Consider the following 19,869-nt stretch of genomic DNA (forward strand, 5'->3'; position numbering starts at 1 on the left):
ATAATTCAATAGTTTAATTTATAATGAATTGTTTAATTTATTGTATAAATAATACAATAATTTAATTTATAATGAATTGTTTAATTTATTATATAAATAATTCAATGGTTTAATTTATAATGAATTGTTTAATTTATTTAATAAATAATTCAATGTTTAATTTATTGTATAACTAATTCAATAGTTTAATTTATAATGATTTGTTTAATATATTTTATAAATAATTCATGTGATTATTTTAAAATTAATTGTTTAATTTATTATAACATTAATTCAAATTTTATTAATGATATAAATAATTCAATAGTTCAATTGATTATATAAATAATTCAATATTTTAATTTATAATGAATTGTTTGAATTATTGTATAAATATTTGAATAATTTAATTGTTTAATTTATTATGTAAATAATTCAAGTGATTATTTTAAAATGAATTGTTTAATTTATTATAAAAATAATTCAAGGTTTAATTTATTATATAAATAATGCAATAGTTTAATTTATTATATAAATAATTCAATCGTTTAATTTATAATGAATTGTTTAATATATTTTATAAATAATTCATGTGATTATTTTAAAATTAATTGTTTAATTTATTATAACATTAATTCAAATTTTATTAATGATATAAATAATTCAATAGTTCAATTGATTATATAAATAATTCAATATTTTAATTTATAATGAATTGTTTGAATTATTGTATAAATATTTGAATAATTTAATTGTTTAATTTATTATGTAAATAATTCAAGTGATTATTTTAAAATGAATTGTTTAATTTATTATAAAAATAATTCAAGGTTTAATTTATTATATAAATAATGCAATTGTTTAATTTAATATAAAAATAATTCAAAGTTTAATTTATTATAAAAATAATTCAAGGTTTAATTTATAATGAATTGTTTAATTTATTATAAAAATAATTCAAAGTTTAATTTTTTATACAAATAATGCAATAGTTTAATTTATTACATAAATAATTCAATAGTTTAATTTATAATGAAGTTTTTAATTTATTATATAAATAATTGAAGTGATTATTTTTAAATGAATTGTTTCATTTATTATAAAAATAATTCAAACTTTAATTTATTATCTAAACAATTGAATAGTTTAATTTATAATGAATTGTTTAATTTATTAAATAAATAATTCAATAATTTAATTTATACTTCAAAGTTTAATTTATTATGTAATAGTGCAATAGTTTAATTTATCATATAAATAATTCAATAGTTTAATTCATAATGATTTGTTTAATATAGTATATAAATAATTCAATAATTTAACTTGTAATGAATTGTTTAATTTGTTATCTAAATAATGCAATAGTTTAATTTATAATGAATTGTTTAATTTATTATAAAAATAATTCAATGTTTAATTTATTATCTAAATAATGCAATAGTTTAATTTATTATATAAATAATTCAATGCTTTAATTAATAATTAATTGTTTCATTTATTTTATAAATAATTCATGTCATTATTTTAAAATGAATTGTTTAATTTAATATAAAAATAATTCAAAGTTTAATTTATTATAAAAATAATTCAAGGTTTAATTTATAATGAATTGTTTAATTTATTATAAAAATAATTCAAAATTTAATTTATAATGAATTGTTTAATTTATTTTAGAAATAATTCAATGTTTAATTTATTGTATAACCAATTCAATGGTTTAATTTATAATGATTTGTTTAATATATTATATAAATAATTCAATAGGTTAATTTACAATTAATTGTTTAATTTATTAAAAAAATAATTCAATAATTTAATTTATAATTAATTGTTTAATTTATTGTATAAATAATTCATGTGATTATTTTAAAATAAATTGATTGAATTTAATATAAAAATAATTCAAGGTTTAATTTATTACATAAATAATTCAATGGTTTAATTAATAATGAATTCTTTAATTTATTTTATAAATAATTCATGTCATTATTTTATAATGAATTGTTTAATTTAATATAAAAATAATTCAAAGTTTAATTTATTGTAAAAATAACTCAAGGTTTAATTTATTACATAAATAATTCAATAGTTCAATTGATAATGAATTGTTTAATTTATTATCTAAACGATTCAATAGTTTAATTCATAATGAATTGTTTAATTTATTATAAAAATAATTCAAAGTTTAATTTTTTATACAAATAATGCAATAGTTTAATTTATTACATAAATAATTCAATAGTTTAATTTATAATGAAGTTTTTAATTTATTATATAAATAATTGAAGTGATTATTTTTAAATGAATTGTTTCATTTATTATAAAAATAATTCAAACTTTAATTTATTATCTAAACAATTGAATAGTTTAATTTATAATGAATTGTTTAATTTATTAAATAAATAATTCAATAATTTAATTTATACTTCAAAGTTTAATTTATTATGTAATAGTGCAATAGTTTAATTTATCATATAAATAATTCAATAGTTTAATTCATAATGATTTGTTTAATATAGTATATAAATAATTCAATAATTTAACTTGTAATGAATTGTTTAATATATTTTGTAAATAATTCATGTGATTATTTCAAAATGAATTGTTTAATTTATTATAAAAATCATTCAAATTTTATTAATTATATAAATAATTGAATAGTTTAATTGATTATATAAATAATTCAATATTTTAATTCATAATGAATTGTTTTTATATTCTTTAAATAATTCATGTGATTATTTTAAAATAAATTGATTAAATTTAATATAACAATAATTCAAGGTTTAATTTACTATATAAATAATTCATTAGTTTAATTTATAATGAATTGTTCAATCTATTATATAAATCTTTCAATAAGTTAATTTATAATGAATTGTTTAATTTATGATATAAATAATTCATGTGATTATTTTTAAATGAATTGTTTCATTTATTATAAAAATCATTCAAAGTTTAATTTATTGCATAAATAATTTAATAGTTTAATTTAAATGAATTGTTTAATTTATTATATAAATAATTCAATAGTTTAATTTATGATGAATTGTTTAATTTATTACAAAAATAATTCAAGGTTTAATTTATTATATCAATAATGCAATAGTTTAATTTATTACATAAATAATTCAATCGTTTAATTTATAATGAACTGTTTAATTTATTTTATAAATAATTCAATGTTGAATTTATTGTATAACTAATTCAATAGTTTAATTAATAATGATTTGTTTAATATAGTATATAAATAATTCAATAATTTAACTTATAATGAATTGTTTAATATATTTTGCAAATAATTCATGTGATTATTTCAAAATGAATTGTTTAATTTATTATAAAAATTATTAAAATTTTATTAATTATATAAATAATTCAATAGTTTAATTCATAATGAATTGTTTAATTTATTATGTAAATAATTCAAGTGATTATTTATAAATGAATTGGTTAATGTATTATAAAAATAATTCAAGGTTAAATTTATGATATAAATAATTCAATAGTTTAATTTATAATGAATTGTTTAATTTATTGTATAAATAATACAATAGTTTAATTTATAATGAATTGTTTAATTTATTATATAAATAATTCAATGGTTTAATTTATAATGAATTGTTTAATTTATTTAATAAATAATTCATGTGATTATTTTAAAATTAATTGTTTAATTTATTATAACATTAATTCAAATTTTATTAATGATATAAATAATTCAATAGTTCAATTGATTATATAAATAATTCAATATTTTAATTTATAATGAATTGTTTGAATTATTGTATAAATATTTCAATAATTTAATTGTTTAATTTATTATGTAAATAATTCAAGTGATTATTTTAAAATGAATTGTTTAATTTATTATAAAAATAATTCAAGGTTTAATTTATTATATAAATAATGCAATAGTTTAATTTATTATATAAATAATTCAGTCGTTTAATTTATAATGAATTGTTTAATTTATTATATAAATAATTCAACAGGTTAGTTTACAATGAATTGTTTTAATTTATTAAATAAATAATTCAGTAACTTAATTCATACTTCAAAGTTTAATTTATTACATAAATAATTCAAGTGTTCATTTTTTAATGAATTGTTTCATTTATTATAAAAATAATTCAAAGTTTAATTTGTTATCTAAGTAATTCAACAGTTTAATTGATAATAAATTGTTTAATTTATTTTATAAATAATTCAAGTGATTATTTTGAAATAAATTGATTGATTTATTATAAAAATAATTCAAAGTTTAATTTATTGCATAAATAATTTAATAGTTTAATTGAAATGAATTGTTTAATTTATTATATAAATAATTCATGTGATTATTTTGAAATAAATTGATTAAATTTAATATAAAAATAATTCAAGGTTTAATTTATTATATAAATAATTCAATAGTTTAATTTATAATGAATTGTTTAATTTATTATAAAAATAATTCAAGGTTTAATTTATTATATCATTAATGCAATAGTTTAATTTATTACATAAATAATTCAATCGTTTAATTTATAATGAACTGTTTAATTTATTTTATAAATAATTCAATGTTGAATTTATTGTATAACTAATTCAATAGTTTAATTAATAATGATTTGTTTAATATAGTATATAAATAATTCAATAATTTAACTTATAATGAATTGTTTAACATATTTTGCAAATAATTCATGTGATTATTTCAAAATGAATTGTTTAATTTATTATAAAAATTATAAAAATTTTATTAATTATATAAATAATTCAATAGTTTAATTCATAATGAATTGTTTAATTTATTATGTAAATAATTCAAGTGATTATTTATAAATGAATTGTTTAATTTATTATAAAAATAATTCAAGGTTAAATTTATGATATAAATAATTCAATAGTTTAATTTATAATGAATTGTTTAATTTATTGTATAAATAATACAATAATTTAATTTATAATGAATTGTTTAATTTATTATATAAATAATTCAATGGTTTAATTTATAATGAATTGTTTAATTTATTTAATAAATAATTCAATGTTTAATTTATTGTATAACTAATTCAATAGTTTAATTTATAATGATTTGTTTAATATATTTTATAAATAATTCATGTGATTATTTTAAAATTAATTGTTTAATTTATTATAACATTAATTCAAATTTTATTAATGATATAAATAATTCAATAGTTCAATTGATTATATAAATAATTCAATATTTTAATTTATAATGAATTGTTTGAATTATTGTATAAATATTTGAATAATTTAATTGTTTAATTTATTATGTAAATAATTCAAGTGATTATTTTAAAATGAATTGTTTAATTTATTATAAAAATAATTCAAGGTTTAATTTATTATATAAATAATGCAATAGTTTAATTTATTATATAAATAATTCAATCGTTTAATTTATAATGAATTGTTTAATGTATTATATAAATAATTCAACACTTTAATTAATAATGAATTGTTTAATTTATTTTATAAATAATTCATGTGATTATTTTAAAATGAATTGTTTAATTTAATATAAAAATCATTCAAAGTTTAATTTATTATAAAAATAATTCAAGGTTTAATTTATTATATAAATAATTCAATAGTTTAATTCATAATGAATTGTTTAATTTGTTATCTAAATAATGCAATAGTTTAATTTATAATGAATTGTTTAATTTATTATAAAAATAATTCAATGTTTAATTTATTATCTAAATAATGCAATAGTTTAATTTATTATATAAATAATTCAATGCTTTAATTAATAATTAATTGTTTCATTTATTTTATAAATAATTCATGTCATTATTTTAAAATGAATTGTTTAATTTAATATAAAAATAATTCAAAGTTTAATTTATTATAAAAATAATTCAAGGTTTAATTTATAATGAATTGTTTAATTTATTATAAAAATAATTCAAAATTTAATTTATAATGAATTGTTTAATTTATTTTAGAAATAATTCAATGTTTAATTTATTGTATAACCAATTCAATGGTTTAATTTATAATGATTTGTTTAATATATTATATAAATAATTCAATAGGTTAATTTACAATTAATTGTTTAATTTATTAAAAAAATAATTCAATAATTTAATTTATAATTAATTGTTTAATTTATTGTATAAATAATTCATGTCATTATTTTATAATGAATTGTTTAATTTAATATAAAAATAATTCAAAGTTTAATTTATTGTAAAAATAACTCAAGGTTTAATTTATTACATAAATAATTCAATAGTTCAATTGATAATGAATTGTTTAATTTATTATCTAAACGATTCAATAGTTTAATTCATAATGAATTGTTTAATTTATTATAAAAATAATTCAAAGTTTAATTTTTTATACAAATAATGCAATAGTTTAATTTATTACATAAATAATTCAATAGTTTAATTTATAATGAAGTTTTTAATTTATTATATAAATAATTGAAGTGATTATTTTTAAATGAATTGTTTCATTTATTATAAAAATAATTCAAACTTTAATTTATTATCTAAACAATTGAATAGTTTAATTTATAATGAATTGTTTAATTTATTAAATAAATAATTCAATAATTTAATTTATACTTCAAAGTTTAATTTATTATGTAATAGTGCAATAGTTTAATTTATCATATAAATAATTCAATAGTTTAATTCATAATGATTTGTTTAATATAGTATATAAATAATTCAATAATTTAACTTGTAATGAATTGTTTAATTTGTTATCTAAATAATGCAATAGTTTAATTTATAATGAATTGTTTAATTTATTATAAAAATAATTCAATGTTTAATTTATTATCTAAATAATGCAATAGTTTAATTTATTATATAAATAATTCAATGCTTTAATTAATAATTAATTGTTTCATTTATTTTATAAATAATTCATGTCATTATTTTAAAATGAATTGTTTAATTTAATATAAAAATAATTCAAAGTTTAATTTATTATAAAAATAATTCAAGGTTTAATTTATAATGAATTGTTTAATTTATTATAAAAATAATTCAAAATTTAATTTATAATGAATTGTTTAATTTATTTTAGAAATAATTCAATGTTTAATTTATTGTATAACCAATTCAATGGTTTAATTTATAATGATTTGTTTAATATATTATATAAATAATTCAATAGGTTAATTTACAATTAATTGTTTAATTTATTAAAAAAATAATTCAATAATTTAATTTATAATTAATTGTTTAATTTATTGTATAAATAATTCATGTGATTATTTTAAAATAAATTGATTGAATTTAATATAAAAATAATTCAAGGTTTAATTTATTACATAAATAATTCAATGGTTTAATTAATAATGAATTCTTTAATTTATTTTATAAATAATTCATGTCATTATTTTATAATGAATTGTTTAATTTAATATAAAAATAATTCAAAGTTTAATTTATTGTAAAAATAACTCAAGGTTTAATTTATTACATAAATAATTCAATAGTTCAATTGATAATGAATTGTTTAATTTATTATCTAAACGATTCAATAGTTTAATTCATAATGAATTGTTTAATTTATTATAAAAATAATTCAAAGTTTAATTTTTTGTACAAATAATGCAATAGTTTAATTTATTACATAAATAATTCAATAGTTTAATTTATAATGAAGTTTTTAATTTATTATATAAATAATTGAAGTGATTATTTTTAAATGAATTGTTTCATTTATTATAAAAATAATTCAAACTTTAATTTATTATCTAAACAATTGAATAGTTTAATTTATAATGAATTGTTTAATTTATTAAATAAATAATTCAATAATTTAATTTATACTTCAAAGTTTAATTTATTATGTAATAGTGCAATAGTTTAATTTATCATATAAATAATTCAATAGTTTAATTCATAATGATTTGTTTAATATAGTATATAAATAATTCAATAATTTAACTTGTAATGAATTGTTTAATATATTTTGTAAATAATTCATGTGATTATTTCAAAATGAATTGTTTAATTTATTATAAAAATCATTCAAATTTTATTAATTATATAAATAATTGAATAGTTTAATTGATTATATAAATAATTCAATATTTTAATTCATAATGATTTGTTTAATATAGTATATAAATAATTCAATAATTTAACTTGTAATGAATTGTTTAATATATTTTGTAAATAATTCATGTGATTATTTCAAAATGAATTGTTTAATTTATTATAAAAATCATTCAAATTTTATTAATTATATAAATAATTGAATAGTTTAATTGATTATATAAATAATTCAATATTTTAATTCATAATGAATTGTTTTTATATTCTTTAAATAATTCATGTGATTATTTTAAAATAAATTGATTAAATTTAATATAACAATAATTCAAGGTTTAATTTACTATATAAATAATTCATTAGTTTAATTTATAATGAATTGTTCAATCTATTATATAAATCTTTCAATAAGTTAATTTATAATGAATTGTTTAATTTATGATATAAATAATTCATGTGATTATTTTTAAATGAATTGTTTCATTTATTATAAAAATCATTCAAAGTTTAATTTATTGCATAAATAATTTAATAGTTTAATTTAAATGAATTGTTTAATTTATTATATAAATAATTCAATAGTTTAATTTATGATGAATTGTTTAATTTATTACAAAAATAATTCAAGGTTTAATTTATTATATCAATAATGCAATAGTTTAATTTATTACATAAATAATTCAATCGTTTAATTTATAATGAACTGTTTAATTTATTTTATAAATAATTCAATGTTGAATTTATTGTATAACTAATTCAATAGTTTAATTAATAATGATTTGTTTAATATAGTATATAAATAATTCAATAATTTAACTTATAATGAATTGTTTAATATATTTTGCAAATAATTCATGTGATTATTTCAAAATGAATTGTTTAATTTATTATAAAAATTATTAAAATTTTATTAATTATATAAATAATTCAATAGTTTAATTCATAATGAATTGTTTAATTTATTATGTAAATAATTCAAGTGATTATTTATAAATGAATTGGTTAATGTATTATAAAAATAATTCAAGGTTAAATTTATGATATAAATAATTCAATAGTTTAATTTATAATGAAATGTTTAATTTATTGTATAAATAATACAATAGTTTAATTTATAATGAATTGTTTAATTTATTATATAAATAATTCAATGGTTTAATTTATAATGAATTGTTTAATTTATTTAATAAATAATTCATGTGATTATTTTAAAATTAATTGTTTAATTTATTATAACATTAATTCAAATTTTATTAATGATATAAATAATTCAATAGTTCAATTGATTATATAAATAATTCAATATTTTAATTTATAATGAATTGTTTGAATTATTGTATAAATATTTCAATAATTTAATTGTTTAATTTATTATGTAAATAATTCAAGTGATTATTTTAAAATGAATTGTTTAATTTATTATAAAAATAATTCAAGGTTTAATTTATTATATAAATAATGCAATAGTTTAATTTATTATATAAATAATTCAGTCGTTTAATTTATAATGAATTGTTTAATTTATTATATAAATAATTCAACAGGTTAGTTTACAATGAATTGTTTTAATTTATTAAATAAATAATTCAGTAACTTAATTCATACTTCAAAGTTTAATTTATTACATAAATAATTCAAGTGTTCATTTTTTAATGAATTGTTTCATTTATTATAAAAATAATTCAAAGTTTAATTTGTTATCTAAGTAATTCAACAGTTTAATTGATAATAAATTGTTTAATTTATTTTATAAATAATTCAAGTGATTATTTTGAAATAAATTGATTGATTTATTATAAAAATAATTCAAAGTTTAATTTATTGCATAAATAATTTAATAGTTTAATTGAAATGAATTGTTTAATTTATTATATAAATAATTCATGTGATTATTTTGAAATAAATTGATTAAATTTAATATAAAAATAATTCAAGGTTTAATTTATTATATAAATAATTCAATAGTTTAATTTATAATGAATTGTTTAATTTATTATAAAAATAATTCAAGGTTTAATTTATTATATCATTAATGCAATAGTTTAATTTATTACATAAATAATTCAATCGTTTAATTTATAATGAACTGTTTAATTTATTTTATAAATAATTCAATGTTGAATTTATTGTATAACTAATTCAATAGTTTAATTAATAATGATTTGTTTAATATAGTATATAAATAATTCAATAATTTAACTTATAATGAATTGTTTAACATATTTTGCAAATAATTCATGTGATTATTTCAAAATGAATTGTTTAATTTATTATAAAAATTATTAAAATTTTATTAATTATATAAATAATTCAATAGTTTAATTCATAATGAATTGTTTAATTTATTATGTAAATAATTCAAGTGATTATTTATAAATGAATTGTTTAATTTATTATAAAAATAATTCAAGGTTAAATTTATGATATAAATAATTCAATAGTTTAATTTATAATGAATTGTTTAATTTATTGTATAAATAATACAATAATTTAATTTATAATGAATTGTTTAATTTATTATATAAATAATTCAATGGTTTAATTTATAATGAATTGTTTAATTTATTTAATAAATAATTCAATGTTTAATTTATTGTATAACTAATTCAATAGTTTAATTTATAATGATTTGTTTAATATATTTTATAAATAATTCATGTGATTATTTTAAAATTAATTGTTTAATTTATTATAACATTAATTCAAATTTTATTAATGATATAAATAATTCAATAGTTCAATTGATTATATAAATAATTCAATATTTTAATTTATAATGAATTGTTTGAATTATTGTATAAATATTTGAATAATTTAATTGTTTAATTTATTATGTAAATAATTCAAGTGATTATTTTAAAATGAATTGTTTAATTTATTATAAAAATAATTCAAGGTTTAATTTATTATATAAATAATGCAATAGTTTAATTTATTATATAAATAATTCAATCGTTTAATTTATAATGAATTGTTTAATGTATTATATAAATAATTCAACACTTTAATTAATAATGAATTGTTTAATTTATTTTATAAATAATTCATGTGATTATTTTAAAATGAATTGTTTAATTTAATATAAAAATCATTCAAAGTTTAATTTATTATAAAAATAATTCAAGGTTTAATTTATTATATAAATAATTCAATAGTTTAATTCATAATGAATTGTTTAATTTGTTATCTAAATAATGCAATAGTTTAATTTATAATGAATTGTTTAATTTATTATAAAAATAATTCAATGTTTAATTTATTATCTAAATAATGCAATAGTTTAATTTATTATATAAATAATTCAATGCTTTAATTAATAATTAATTGTTTCATTTATTTTATAAATAATTCATGTCATTATTTTAAAATGAATTGTTTAATTTAATATAAAAATAATTCAAAGTTTAATTTATTATAAAAATAATTCAAGGTTTAATTTATAATGAATTGTTTAATTTATTATAAAAATAATTCAAAATTTAATTTATAATGAATTGTTTAATTTTTTTTAGAAATAATTCAATGTTTAATTTATTGTATAACCAATTCAATGGTTTAATTTATAATGATTTGTTTAATATATTATATAAATAATTCAATAGGTTAATTTACAATTAATTGTTTAATTTATTAAAAAAATAATTCAATAATTTAATTTATAATTAATTGTTTAATTTATTGTATAAATAATTCATGTCATTATTTTATAATGAATTGTTTAATTTAATATAAAAATAATTCAAAGTTTAATTTATTGTAAAAATAACTCAAGGTTTAATTTATTACATAAATAATTCAATAGTTCAATTGATAATGAATTGTTTAATTTATTATCTAAACGATTCAATAGTTTAATTCATAATGAATTGTTTAATTTATTATAAAAATAATTCAAAGTTTAATTTTTTATACAAATAATGCAATAGTTTAATTTATTACATAAATAATTCAATAGTTTAATTTATAATGAATTTTTTAATTTATTATATAAATAATTGAAGTGATTATTTTTAAATGAATTGTTTCATTTATTATAAAAATAATTCAAACTTTAATTTATTATCTAAACAATTGAATAGTTTAATTTATAATGAATTGTTTAATTTATTAAATAAATAATTCAATAATTTAATTTATACTTCAAAGTTTAATTTATTATGTAATAGTGCAATAGTTTAATTTATCATATAAATAATTCAATAGTTTAATTCATAATGATTTGTTTAATATAGTATATAAATAATTCAATAATTTAACTTGTAATGAATTGTTTAATATATTTTGTAAATAATTCATGTGATTATTTCAAAATGAATTGTTTAATTTATTATAAAAATCATTCAAATTTTATTAATTATATAAATAATTGAATAGTTTAATTGATTATATAAATAATTCAATATTTTAATTCATAATGAATTGTTTTTATATTCTTTAAATAATTCATGTGATTATTTTAAAATAAATTGATTAAATTTAATATAACAATAATTCAAGGTTTAATTTACTATATAAATAATTCATTAGTTTAATTTATAATGAATTGTTCAATCTATTATATAAATCTTTCAATAAGTTAATTTATAATGAATTGTTTAATTTATGATATAAATAATTCATGTGATTATTTTTAAATGAATTGTTTCATTTATTATAAAAATCATTCAAAGTTTAATTTATTGTATAAATAATTTAATAGTTTAATTTAAATGAATTGTTTAATTTATTATATAAATAATTCATGTGATTATTTTGAAATAAATTGATTAAATTTAATATAAAAATAATTCAAGGTTTAATTTATTATATAAATAATTCAATAGTTTAATTTATGATGAATTGTTTAATTTATTACAAAAATAATTCAAGGTTTAATTTATTATATCAATAATGCAATAGTTTAATTTATTACATAAATAATTCAATCGTTTAATTTATAATGAACTGTTTAATTTATTTTATAAATAATTCAATGTTGAATTTATTGTATAACTAATTCAATAGTTTAATTAATAATGATTTGTTTAATATAGTATATAAATAATTCAATAATTTAACTTATAATGAATTGTTTAATATATTTTGCAAATAATTCATGTGATTATTTCAAAATGAATTGTTTAATTTATTATAAAAATTATTAAAATTTTATTAATTATATAAATAATTCAATAGTTTAATTCATAATGAATTGTTTAATTTATTATGTAAATAATTCAAGTGATTATTTATAAATGAATTGGTTAATGTATTATAAAAATAATTCAAGGTTAAATTTATGATATAAATAATTCAATAGTTTAATTTATAATGAATTGTTTAATTTATTGTATAAATAATACAATAGTTTAATTTATAATGAATTGTTTAATTTATTATATAAATAATTCAATGGTTTAATTTATAATGAATTGTTTAATTTATTTAATAAATAATTCATGTGATTATTTTAAAATTAATTGTTTAATTTATTATAACATTAATTCAAATTTTATTAATGATATAAATAATTCAATAGTTCAATTGATTATATAAATAATTCAATATTTTAATTTATAATGAATTGTTTGAATTATTGTATAAATATTTCAATAATTTAATTGTTTAATTTATTATGTAAATAATTCAAGTGATTATTTTAAAATGAATTGTTTAATTTATTATAAAAATAATTCAAGGTTTAATTTATTATATAAATAATGCAATAGTTTAATTTATTATATAAATAATTCAGTCGTTTAATTTATAATGAATTGTTTAATTTATTATATAAATAATTCAACAGGTTAGTTTACAATGAATTGTTTTAATTTATTAAATAAATAATTCAATAACTTAATTCATACTTCAAAGTTTAATTTATTACATAAATAATTCAAGTGTTCATTTTTCAATGAATTGTTTCATTTATTATAAAAATAATTCAAAGTTTAATTTGTTATCTAAATAATTCAACAGTTTAATTGATAATAAATTGTTTAATTTATTTTATAAATAATTCAAGTGATTATTTTGAAATAAATTGATTGATTTATTATAAAAATAATTCAAAGTTTAATTTATTGCATAAATAATTTAATAGTTTAATTGAAATGAATTGTTTAATTTATTATATAAATAATTCATGTGATTATTTTGAAATAAATTGATTAAATTTAATATAAAAATAATTCAAGGTTTAATTTATTATATAAATAATTCAATAGTTTAATTTATAATGAATTGTTTAATTTATTATAAAAATAATTCAAGGTTTAATTTATTATATCATTAATGCAATAGTTTAATTTATTACATAAATAATTCAATCGTTTAATTTATAATGAACTGTTTAATTTATTTTATAAATAATTCAATGTTGAATTTATTGTATAACTAATTCAATAGTTTAATTAATAATGATTTGTTTAATATAGTATATAAATAATTCAATAATTTAACTTATAATGAATTGTTTAATATATTTTGCAAATAATTCATGTGATTATTTCAAAATGAATTGTTTAATTTATTATAAAAATTATTAAAATTTTATTAATTATATAAATAATTCAATAGTTTAATTCATAATGAATTGTTTAATTTATTATGTAAATAGTTCAAGTGATTATTTATAAATGAATTGTTTAATTTATTATAAAAATAATTCAAGGTTAAATTTATGATATAAATAATTCAATAGTTTAATTTATAATGAATTGTTTAATTTATTGTATAAATAATACAATAGTTTAATTTATAATGAATTGTTTAATTTATTATATAAATAATTCAATGGTTTAATTTATAATGAATTGTTTAATTTATTTAATAAATAATTGAATGTTTAATTTATTGTATAACTAATTCAATAGTTTAATTTATAATGATTTGTTTAATATATTTTATAAATAATTCATGTGATTATTTTAAAATTAATTGTTTAATTTATTATAACATTAATTCAAATTTTATTAATGATATAAATAATTCAATAGTTCAATTGATTATATAAATAATTCAATATTTTAATTTATAATGAATTGTTTGAATTATTGTATAAATATTTGAATAATTTAATTGTTTAATTTATTATGTAAATAATTCAAGTGATTATTTTAAAATGAATTGTTTAATTTATTATAAAAATAATTCAAGGTTTAATTTATTATATAAATAATGCAATAGTTTAATTTATTATATAAATAATTCAATCGTTTAATTTATAATGAATTGTTTAATGTATTATATAAATAATTCAACACTTTAATTAATAATGAATTGTTTAATTTATTTTATAAATAATTCATGTGATTATTTTAAAATGAATTGTTTAATTTAATATAAAAATCATTCAAAGTTTAATTTATTATAAAAATAATTCAAGGTTTAATTTATTATATAAATAATTCAATAGTTTAATTCATAATGAATTGTTTAATTTGTTATCTAAATAATGCAATAGTTTAATTTATAATGAATTGTTTAATTTATTATAAAAATAATTCAATGTTTAATTTATTATCTAAATAATGCAATAGTTTAATTTATTATATAAATAATTCAATGCTTTAATTAATAATTAATTGTTTCATTTATTTTATAAATAATTCATGTCATTATTTTAAAATGAATTGTTTAATTTAATATAAAAATAATTCAAAGTTTAATTTATTATAAAAATAATTCAAGGTTTAATTTATAATGAATTGTTTAATTTATTATAAAAATAATTCAAAATTTAATTTATAATGAATTGTTTAATTTATTTTAGAAATAATTCAATGTTTAATTTATTGTATAACCAATTCAATGGTTTAATTTATAATGATTTGTTTAATATATTATATAAATAATTCAATAGGTTAATTTACAATTAATTGTTTAATTTATTAAAAAAATAATTCAATAATTTAATTTATAATTAATTGTTTAATTTATTGTATAAATAATTCATGTCATTATTTTATAATGAATTGTTTAATTTAATATAAAAATAATTCAAAGTTTAATTTATTGTAAAAATAACTCAAGGTTTAATTTATTACATAAATAATTCAATAGTTCAATTGATAATGAATTGTTTAATTTATTATCTAAACGATTCAATAGTTTAATTCATAATGAATTGTTTAATTTATTATAAAAATAATTCAAAGTTTAATTTTTTATACAAATAATGCAATAGTTTAATTTATTACATAAATAATTCAATAGTTTAATTTATAATGAATTTTTTAATTTATTATATAAATAATTGAAGTGATTATTTTTAAATGAATTGTTTCATTTATTATAAAAATAATTCAAACTTTAATTTATTATCTAAACAATTGAATAGTTTAATTTATAATGAATTGTTTAATTTATTAAATAAATAATTCAATAATTTAATTTATACTTCAAAGTTTAATTTATTATGTAATAGTGCAATAGTTTAATTTATCATATAAATAATTCAATAGTTTAATTCATAATGATTTGTTTAATATAGTATATAAATAATTCAATAATTTAACTTGTAATGAATTGTTTAATATATTTTGTAAATAATTCATGTGATTATTTCAAAATGAATTGTTTAATTTATTATAAAAATCATTCAAATTTTATTAATTATATAAATAATTGAATAGTTTAATTGATTATATAAATAATTCAATATTTTAATTCATAATGAATTGTTTTTATATTCTTTAAATAATTCATGTGATTATTTTAAAATAAATTGATTAAATTTAATATAACAATAATTCAAGGTTTAATTTACTATATAAATAATTCATTAGTTTAATTTATAATGAATTGTTCAATTTATTATATAAATCTTTCAATAAGTTAATTTATAATTAATTGTTTAATTTATGATATAAATAATTCATGTGATTATTTTTAAATGAATTGTTTCATTTATTATAAAAATCATTCAAAGTTTAATTTATTGCATAAATAATTTAATAGTTTAATTGAAATGAATTGTTTAATTTATTATATAAATAATTCATGTGATTATTTTGAAATTAATTGATTAAATTTAATATAAAAATAATTCAAGGTTTAATTTATTATATAAATAATTCAATAGTTTAATTTATAATGAATTGTTAATAATTTATTACAAAAATAATTCAAGGTTTAATTTATTTTATCAATAATGCAATAGTTTAATTTATTACATAAATAATTCAATCGTTTAATTTATAATGAACTGTTTAATTTATTTTATAAATAATTCAATGTTGAATTTATTGTATAACTAATTCAATAGTTTAATTAATAATGATTTGTTTAATATAGTATATAAATAATTCAATAATTTAACTTATAATGAATTGTTTAATATATTTTGCAAATAATTCATGTGATTATTTCAAAATGAATTGTTTAATTTATTATAAAAATTATTAGAATTTTATTAATTATATAAATAATTCAATAGTTTAATTCATAATGAATTGTTTAATTTATTATGTAAATAATTCAAGGTTAAATTTATGATATAAATAATTCAATAGTTTAATTTATAATGAATTGTTTAATTTATTGTATAAATAATACAATAGTTTAATTTATTATATAAATAATTCAATGGTTTAATTTATAATGAATTGTTTAATTTATTTAATAAATAATTCAATGTTTAATTTATTGTATAACTAATTCAATAGTTTAATTTATAATGATTTGTTTAATATATTTTATAAATAATTCATGTGATTATTTTAAAATTAATTGTTTAATTTATTATAACATTAATTCAAATTTTATTAATGATATAAATAATTCAATAGTTCAATTGATTATATAAATAATTCAATATTTTAATTTATAATGAATTGTTTGAATTATTGTATAAATATTTGAATAATTTAATTGTTTAATTTATTATGTAAATAATTCAAGTGATTATTTTAAAATGAATTGTTTAATTTATTATAAAAATAATTCAAGGTTTAATTTATTATATAAATAATGCAATAGTTTAATTTATTATATAAATAATTCAATCGTTTAATTTATAATGAATTGTTTAATTTATTATATAAATAATTCAACAGGTTAGTTTACAATGAATTGTTTTAATTTATTAAATAAATAATTCAATAACTTAATTCATACTTCAAAGTTTAATTTATTACATAAATAATTCAAGTGTTCATTTTTCAATGAATTGTTTCATTTATTATAAAAATAATTCAAAGTTTAATTTGTTATCTAAATAATTCAATAGTTTAATTCATAATGAATTGTTTAATTTATTATGTAAATAATTCAAGTGATTATTTATAAATGAATTGTTTAATTTATTATAAAAATAATTCAAGGTTAAATTTATGATATAAATAATTCAATAGTTTAATTTATAATGAATTGTTTAATTTATTGTATAAATAATACAATAGTTTAATTTATAATGAATTGTTTAATTTATTATATAAATAATTCAATGGTTTAATTTATAATGAATTGTTTAATTTATTTAATAAATAATTCATGTGATTATTTTAAAATTAATTGTTTAATTTATTATAACATTAATTCAAATTTTATTAATGATATAAATAATTCAATAGTTCAATTGATTATATAAATAATTCAATATTTTAATTTATAATGAATTGTTTGAATTATTGTATAAATATTTCAATAATTTAATTGTTTAATTTATTATGTAAATAATTCAAGTGATTATTTTAAAATGAATTGTTTAATTTATTATAAAAATAATTCAAGGTTTAATTTATTATATAAATAATGCAATAGTTTAATTTATTATATCAATAATTCAGTCGTTTAATTTATAATGAATTGTTTAATTTATTATATAAATAATTCAACAGGTTAGTTTACAATGAATTGTTTTAATTTATTAAATAAATAATTCAATAACTTAATTCATACTTCAAAGTTTAATTTATTACATAAATAATTCAAGTGTTCATTTTTCAATGAATTGTTTCATTTATTATAAAAATAATTCAAAGTTTAATTTGTTATCTAAATAATTCAACAGTTTAATTGATAATAAATTGTTTAATTTATTTTATAAATAATTCAAGTGATTATTTTGAAATAAATTGATTGATTTATTATAAAAATAATTCAAAGTTTAATTTATTGCATAAATAATTTAATAGTTTAATTGAAATGAATTGTTTAATTTATTATATAAATAATTCATGTGATTATTTTGAAATAAATTGATTAAATTTAATATAAAAATAATTCAAGGTTTAATTTATTATATAAATAATTCAATAGTTTAATTTATAATGAATTGTTTAATTTATTATAAAAATAATTCAAGGTTTAATTTATTATATCATTAATGCAATAGTTTAATTTATTACATAAATAATTCAATCGTTTAATTTATAATGAACTGTTTAATTTATTTTATAAATAATTCAATGTTGAATTTATTGTATAACTAATTCAATAGTTTAATTAATAATGATTTGTTTAATATAGTATATAAATAATTCAATAATTTAACTTATAATGAATTGTTTAATATATTTTGCAAATAATTCATGTGATTATTTCAAAATGAATTGTTTAATTTATTATAAAAATTATTAAAATTTTATTAATTATATAAATAATTCAATAGTTTAATTCATAATGAATTGTTTAATTTATTATGTAAATAATTCAAGTGATTATTTTAAAATGAATTGTTTAATTTATTATAAAAATAATTCAAGGTTTAATTTATTATATAAATAATGCAATAGTTTAATTTATTATATCAATAATTCAGTCGTTTAATTTATAATGAATTGTTTAATTTATTATATAAATCATTCAACAGGTTAGTTTACAATGAATTGTTTTAATTTATTAAATAAATAATTCAATAACTTAATTCATA

Source organism: Heptranchias perlo, unplaced genomic scaffold, assembly GCF_035084215.1.
Source record: "Heptranchias perlo isolate sHepPer1 unplaced genomic scaffold, sHepPer1.hap1 HAP1_SCAFFOLD_115, whole genome shotgun sequence".
Lineage (NCBI taxonomy): Eukaryota > Metazoa > Chordata > Chondrichthyes > Hexanchiformes > Hexanchidae > Heptranchias > Heptranchias perlo.